This window comes from Triticum aestivum, chromosome 4B, assembly GCF_018294505.1.
Source record: "Triticum aestivum cultivar Chinese Spring chromosome 4B, IWGSC CS RefSeq v2.1, whole genome shotgun sequence".
Classification (NCBI taxonomy): Eukaryota; Viridiplantae; Streptophyta; class Magnoliopsida; order Poales; family Poaceae; genus Triticum; species Triticum aestivum.
In genome coordinates, this window is record NC_057804.1 from 359065019 (window position 1) to 359073689 (window position 8671).

The window sequence follows — 8671 nt, forward strand, 5'->3', positions numbered from 1 at the left end:
GAGGATTGCTCTCCACTCTAAATGTTTTTTAACTTAGGCGATTATGGGGTCGCGGCTAAGCCTCCGAGTGAGAGGACTGCTCTCCACTCGGAATGTTTTTTAACTTAGGCGATTTTGGGGTCGCAACTAAGCCCCCGAGTGGGAGGATTACTCTCCACTCGGAATGTTTTTTAACTTAGGTGAGTACGGGGTCGCAGCTAAGCCCTCGAGTGGGAGGATTGCTCTCCACTCGAAATGTTTTTAACTTAGGCGAGTACGGGGTCGCAGCTAAGCCCCCGAGTGGGAGGATTGCTCTCCACTCGGAATGTTTTTAACTTAGGTGAATCGGGTTTGCGGCTAAGCCACCCGCTGGGGGATTTGGACACAAGTGATTACGAGGAACCAGTCATTAAGATACTGCAAAAATATTGTCTTTGGAAAACAAACTGAAGTGCTTTTATTACAACTCGTCGGGTCAAGTGATTTTAGGTATAGAAAGGACGAAGCAGCTTTGCGTTCAATGCGCGTGGCTCGCCCATGTTCTTGGCTACATTGTAGATGTGGTATGCTCCATTGTGAAGCACCTTGGTGATGATGAAGGGACCTTCCAGGCCGGAGCGAGTTTGTGAGGTCATTTCTGATCCACTCGGAGCACAAGGTCTCCTTCTTGAAATGCTCAACCTCTGACATTGCGAGAATGGAATCGATGCAGATCTTGCTGATAGATGGTCGACCGAACCAAAGCCATCTCATGCTCTTCCTCCAGGAGATCAACTGCGTCTTCGTGTGCTTGCTCTGCTTCAGCTTCTGAGAACAGTTCCACTCAGGGAGCATTATGCAGCAAGTCACTCGGAAGTGCAGCCTCAGCGCTGTACACCAAGAAGAAAGGGGTCCAATCAGTCGACCAGTTGGGTGTTGTCCTCAGCCCCCATAGGACTGACGGCAATTCAGTCACCCAAGATCCAGCAGCATGCTTAAGGTCACACATCAGTCGAGGCTTTAACCCTTGAAGGATCAAACCATTTGCCATTTCTACCTGTCCATTCGACCGCGGGTGTGCGACGGACGCATAGTTGACCCGAGTGCCTTGGGATGCGCAGAATGCCTTGAACTCTGTCAGGACCCCGACTCAATGCCACATCGATCTAGCATGTAACACCTCATATCACTTTGCGGCCTCACGCACGGTATTCCCACGGGTGTCGCCTTACCTTTTCCCGGGACTGTTTGCGCCTTTTGGCACACATATATGATAGTGTCGCTAGCATCCATATGATAAGGAGCCCGGGCTGACATGGCTAGTCGTAAACCCAAAGTGGCACAAACTTACAGGGACAGGCATCCATGACCCAGCATCGAACGTGTCGGTCATCAGCGAGTGAATCCAGGCTGTAGCACTGGGCTAGCAGGACTCCGGTGAACCGGGCTGTAGCGGGCTAATAGGACTCCGGTATTCATCGCGTGACATTTCCCCGAAGGGACAGACACAGGAACGAAGAAGGACACATGCCGGCCAGCCTAAGTGTTCCGGAGCAGTAGCAAGCTACCATGGCTCGGTGGAAACACTAGGAGACATTTCCCGGTAAGAGAGGCTACTAAAGATAAACAACTAGATAGTCAGATCCCACACATACCAAGCATTTCAATAACATACACACAATATGCTCGATATGTGCAATACAACATGGCATCACAACATGACTCTACAACTCAAGTATTTATTCATTAGGCTCCGAGGAGCGAGATATTACAAACATGGGTCTCATGACCCAACAATCAGAGCATACAAGTCAAGCACAAACGGAAGCTATCATGTCTGAGTACAGACATCTATAAATGGAAAAGGCTGAGAAGCCTGACTATCTACCAGATCCTGCCGAGGGCACAAGATCGTAGCTGAGGTAACAAGCTAAACGTCGAAGTCCACGCGGAACTACTAGTGAGACTGAAGTCTCTCTGCAAAAACATAAAATAGGCAAACGTGAGTACAAATGTACCCAGCAAGACTTACATCAGATCTATCTACATATGCATCATTATCAACAAAGGGGGTGGTGGAGTTTAACTGCAGCAAGCCAGCTTTGACTCGGTGGCTAACCTGAACTACGACTGCAAGTACTCTTTTGAGGTGGCGCACACGAGTCCACATATTCACCATATCAATACACCACTATGGATCCGCTTCCGTCTCCCTACGAGAACGCCATCCATAGCACTCACGCTTATCTTGCGTATTTTAGAGTATCCACTTTCACTTGTCTATGAACTATGCAAGGGGTCCAAGTTTCCATATCCGAGGAATCCGGCTATTCGAATAGATAATGATAACCCTGCAGGGGTGTACTTCTTCACACACGCTCTCGCCACTTACCGCCCTGTACACGTCATGTACCTCGGCAACCTTCAAGCGGAAGCCGGGCGAGGGAGTCGGCCACGACCTGACTAACCAAACAAGTCTCTCGTCCAGGTTTATCGCCTATTCGGGTTCCATCCGCAAGGAGATCCGGCCGGGGTGTCGCTTACGGCCCCAAACGATGTGTGCAGGGTTCCCAAGCCCACCAACCGGGTGCCACTTGGTACACCGGGCCACTGTGCCTAGTCTGTCCCAAGCCCACCTGTACCGGGTGCCACTTGGTAGACTACTAACACTACCTACAAACACCAGAAACTAGTTGCAACTCCTGGACAGAGATCATGTTGATTAATAAGTCGAGAGGGGTCGAGTTACCGGAACCCAATGTGTGGTAGTAACTGTTCATGGATCACAAACACAGAACTCAGTTCCTGAGGACGGCTGCAATGAGACAACCCACCATGTACTCCTACATGGCCTCTCACCGCTACCTTTACCAAATCGTGTTCACACACTTAGCTCACACACAATAGAACATGTTCACACACCTCTGATTCATCCCCGATGAATTAGACCTGACTCAAATCTAAGCAGTAGCAGGCATGACAACAAACATGAATGAGTAGGCACAACAGGGCTCAAACAACTCCTACTCATGCTAGTGGGTTTCAACTATTTACTGTGGCAATGACAGGTCATGCAAAGGATAAAGGGGTTCAGCTACCGCAGCAAGTAACAGATGAATCGTTGTTGTCCTAATGCAGTAAAAGAGAGCAGGAGCGAGAGAGTGGGATTTTATCGGAATGAACAAGGGGGTTTTGCTTGCCTGGCACTTCTGAGGATAACATTGAGTCTTCATCAGTGTCAACGATCACATCGTCGGTACAACGTCTACCGAGGGGGAACAACACCGGCAAACACAGAAGAAACACGATCAATGCAATGCACGATATGATGCATGCTATGGCATGGCAATATGAATGTGTTTTGGGCTAATGCACCTAACTATGATTTAAATGAAGTTGGTTTGAATACATGATTCAAATTCCAACTCCATATATGATTATTTAAATGCCCTTAATTTGTTTTGTCCAAAACAGAGGACAAACATTGTTCAAACATGCATGAAAATAGTACAGATGGATTCCTTGAATTTTTCTGATAATTTTTCATATATAATTTATTTCATTTGGAGTTACGGTTAATTTTCTATGATTTATTGAAGTTTTAGCTATTTTCTGGAATTTCAGAATTAAATTAAATCCAGAAAACATTACTGCGTCAGCATGACGTTGGCATGACGTCAGCAAGTCAACAGGGGCTGGTCCGGGTCAAACCTGACCAGTGGGGCCCACTGGTCAGTGACTCAGGTGACTAACAGAGTTAATTAACTCTAACTAATCAAATTAATAGCCACGGGGCCCACTGTCAGTGTCAGCAGGGGTTAATTAGTTTAACTAATTCGATTAGTGCTAATCCTAATTAGCTAACAGGGCTGGGCCCACCTGTCATGGACACAGGGGGGGTCCCGCCGTGGTCAAAGTGGGTCAAACCCACCGGACTTGGTCCACGGCTCGTCGCCGGTGAAGCCCGAGACGGCGGAGGGGGTCGGAATTCCTCCTCCGGCGACCAAAACGGCGACTGAGGGGCTCTACGCGTAGCTGGTGTGTGCGCGCATCGAATCGTGGCATCCGTTCGTGCTGGGGAGGTCGGATTTGGCGACGGCGGCGAGCGGGGCGGCAGCCGGAGCACGGCGAGGTCGGGGTTGGCGCTAGGGGGCACGGCAGGTCGCACGGGTGGGCGCGCCCGGCTCCTGGAAGAGTGCTGAGCATGTTGCCGTGCTCGGGAGTTAGCTACGGTGGCTCTAGCCTCGTCTGCGTCATCGCCGGCGGCGAGGAACTGTCGGCTCCGACAGCCAGGGTGGTTATAAGGCGCGGACGGGCACGGGGAGAGAGGGGAAATGGACAGGGGCTCACGGTGAGTTCGAAGAGAAGGTCGGCGTGCTCGGGGAGGCGGTGGAGACAGCGAATCGACGGCGGCGGTGGTCGGAGCCCGAGGTGGAAGACGACGGCGATGGCGATGTTCCAGGCCCTCCCGGCTTGCGTGGCGGAGCTTCTGGGCGCGTCGGGATTGCGTGGGGTGGCCAGTGGCCGCGGCTATGGCGAACGGCGGCGACGGCTGCGCTCGGGGCTCACAGGGAAGAGAGGGAAGAGAGAGCCAACGGAGGGGGAGCGGTCCAGAGGGAGAGGGGAGAACGAGGGGAGGATCTGGGTGTCTCCGTGGCATCGTCTAGGAGGGCCGGGGAAGCAGGAGGTGGCGCACGGCGGCGCGCGCGGCCGACAGGCAGCTGCCTGCCTGCTCTGGCGGGAGGAAGCAGGTGGCTGGCACGGGCCAGCACAGTGCTGGGCCGGCCAGCGGGCTGCCAGGTGGGCTGCGTCAGGTAAGGTTTTCTCTGCTCTGTTTTAATTTTTCTTCTGTTTTGTTTTATTTAATTTCATTTTGCCACTGTTTTGAATTTAAAAATAATTCAAACAATGCCAAAAACTCCTCTGAATATTTTTATTTTGCTAGATGGACTTTTCCAAAAGCTCATAAAATATTTCAGGGGTATTTGAAATTATATTCTAATTATATGAATATAATTCAAATTCAAATAGCTAATGATTTAAATTCAAAGTCCCAAAAATAAATCCTTAAAAATGTTCATTATTTTTGGTTTGGATCAAAACCCTTGCCAAAAATATTAAACATCTAAGAAGAGCATTTTGGAACAATGAATGAGATTTTTAGGGTTTTTTGCCCTTCTTTTATTTAGGGTTTTGAGGCTTCTGAATTCCTCAGTTCAAGTTTCAAAAATTTAAACATGATGCACAGATGGAAGCAAGCATAGGTCAGGCCAGAACTAGGGACGTGACAACTCACCCCCACTAAACAAGAATCTCGTCTCGAGATTCAAGCGTAGGGTAAGATGAAGGGGGAACGCAAACTAGCACAATCTTCACGATCCAACTTGCACTTCATAGGAACGTTGAGTTGATCACCATCTTTGTCTTGATGTCTTGCTCTGAGAACTCCAACTAGCATGATCGCAAGAGGAAAAGGACAACTCCGGAAGAATCGATTTTCTCGAAGATCAATCAACTTAGGATTAACTCTCGGAATGAGATATAGCAACATCTCTTGAGCTGAGACACGAAACACACATCTAGAAGATGGAGTGGAACAGATGACGAAGGTTCACTAGCTAGACAATAATTCCACACTTAAAAAGGTGGTAAACGATTGTCAACGTAGCGAGGAGTTGAGTTGCCATGATACCACAACGAGACACCTTAGGGATGGTGACTCGTAGAAATATCTCCTTAAGTGGCAAAAAGAATTACCTTTGATTCAGAGATCATTGAGACTCTTTAAACCAGCCTAAGGCAATTCTCGAGCGATCGATTGGCGGGGTCGGTAGAATGGCATACTCGGACTTGGATGATGTGGATTACCTTGTTGAAGACAATGTAATGGATGAATTTGCTTACCACCGGAAATGGAAGAGACCCATGGTAGAATGGCACATTGGTGGTGCAAGCTGGGAACAGAATGCAAATGCTGGGAATGATTCTGGTAACTGGGGAAGAACCCAGCAATAGAGAGTGAATTCACTGTTTGAAAAGGTCATAGCATTGCCGAGGAAACTGAGAGCACTATACAGTTAATGTCGACGATCAAACCTAGCACTTGCGCGTGCTCTCAAGAACTTGAGCATTTCCATAATCATCAAGATTTTACCAATATCCGTGTCAAGGATCCTGGCAACACAACTTACTACCATGATGAATACTGGTGGAAGATGCAGATGCAAAGGAAGATAACACTTTCTCAGATTTCACCCTTGGCGGGGCCAAGGAAATAAAATCTGGATGATCGACCGAGAGACATTTAGCACTCCGCTTCTAATGTTCTCCTTGACGTGCTAGTGTATCCCATTCATAGATATGGTTTGATAACTAGAACATCAAGTAAAGGTCGGACTTCCGGAGCAATAGAATCCATAAGGAACAGTTATGGAGGTAAATCCTACGAAATCCTTATGGGGAGGTGGCCAACTTCTTCAATCAAGATACTACCATAATAGGTCTTCCGGCTGGGTGCGTTGGCCATGACATCCACTTTACCGGTTATCGAGGGACCAGTATTATAGTTCTTGGGAAATGTTCCAACCATCATATCTGCCTGAGATTCAGATCTGGTTGGTGTCAGGATATTCCAGACTCATCGAGTCTAGGAAGAAAAATGAAAGTTTGCAACACAAATCGACGAAATGATGTTGCGAGATTCTCGGGAAATGAACTACGATAGCAAGCTCCAAAACATGAGCTGGTTCTGCTACAAACATGTGAACACGTTGTCCCAGACAAGCATGCCCACATGGTAGTCTTACAATAAAACACTACCGAGTTCTGGTTGGGAACCATCATCGAGGATATCGAAGTCTTTACGCAAGTCCATGGATTAGATCCCAAGCATAGACTTCTTTTCCTTGAACAAGTCAATCAGTGGCTTGGTGTGCTAGGATATACATATGGAATGAAGATGATCAGTCTAACAGACCACAGAATTCTTTGCATGTGCATGACTAACTTGGGACGATTCCAAAGGAGGTAAAAACATGCTTTCTCGAATTCACGGCGGCAACTTGCATCAGATGCACATGAACTGGAGGAAGTCACTTCTTTTCATCCAAACAAATGCTTCACGAACGGGGCATGAAGAAAATGCTTACACGAGTTTCCAACACTAGCTTAATGTTCAACAAAATCATGGAGGAGATAAGGATGTTGTCAATGGGCTCAACAACAATTCATCCGGGTTCCCTTTTAAAGGAATTCCATAGTTAAGTGAACACGGTGATAGCATTGGTCAGACCAAAAGATATAATGGTGTATGCTCGAGGAAAATCCACGAATAAGACAGCATTACGAACATCGTTGGTTCTGATTTGATTTGACGATAGCCCATACTCAATCAAAGGTTTGGGTAAGATAATAGATCCAACAACTGATCACAGGGACCAATCGATGAAGATATCATCTTTCTTCAGCACACACTACACAAGAATATCCCTTTGGAACGAACTAAGTTAGGCAAGCGTTTATCTTCCAATTCTCCAAGTTGTTGTCTAGCTTAACCAACTAGCTCAGGGGTATCCAACACGGATTCTTGGAGAAATAGTGGTTTACAGGAATAAACCAACTTGATCACGAGATCAACATAGCGATCAGGCGACAACCTGGTGATACTTCCGAGAAGAAATTCGGAATATCATGAACCACCGATATGTTACTAGGCTCGAGAACAATCTTGCTTTTCAGGGCAAGATGATATGATCAAATGAGCGAGGACTTGACAAAATCCTAACTTATCAACCAAAGAGTGCACCAGGAAATAAGGACTAGGTAGCACGATCAATCTTAGAATGATGACTCAATAATCAGCACGCTAAGAAGGAGGTTGTTGTCCATTTAACTACCAAGCAACGGAGTTGCTAGCAGTATTGATTTCACACACCACGATTCACTTGTCGGCATTCCGGTTACAATAACACAGGAACCGAGGAATGAACAATGATGGCAAGAAGTATCACTGTCCAAGAGTTCATAGGATGGTGTGCAATTCCTACAATAATCCCGATATAAAAGACGGTAATACTCCAAGGTAGAACAGAACAAAAGTTGGATTAGCATTTTGATCTGCGAAGTACAATTACTTTGACCCAATCCTGGATATGGATGAGGTACTGGAGTTTGTTTCTCCTAGTCATTCTTAAATAGAATGGCTTAACAGACCACAAGAATAATAAGCATCGATAACACGGATGCACAATTACTCCTGACTATCAATTGATAGACAAAGGTCAGTATACAACTAAAGGGGGACAACTCAAAGGAACATAAGATTTTCTGAGTTGTGGATGCATAGATTAGTATGTCGAACCAAGTTCAACAAATTTCTTTCGGATAATCCATGCGGAAGGTAGGACTGGCAGAGTCACAATATAAAATGGAGAACTCATCGAGGGCACTCCTATTGTGATCATTTGATCCAACAAACTTCTGCCATAAGTGGTTCATAGTATTTGGAAGAAGGAAATACCACGGACCTCGAGGACTAATGTAAAGGTTACTAATTACCTAAAAGAACTAGCAAACACTATCAACATGAGGTAAGTGGGGTGAATCTCGGGTTTAAAAACCCAGAAGTAGAATACCTACTACTAAGTAGCATCACGGGATGCTTTCGGGAATAAAGGCCAGAATCATCACACTAGGACACAAATCATGGCTAAAT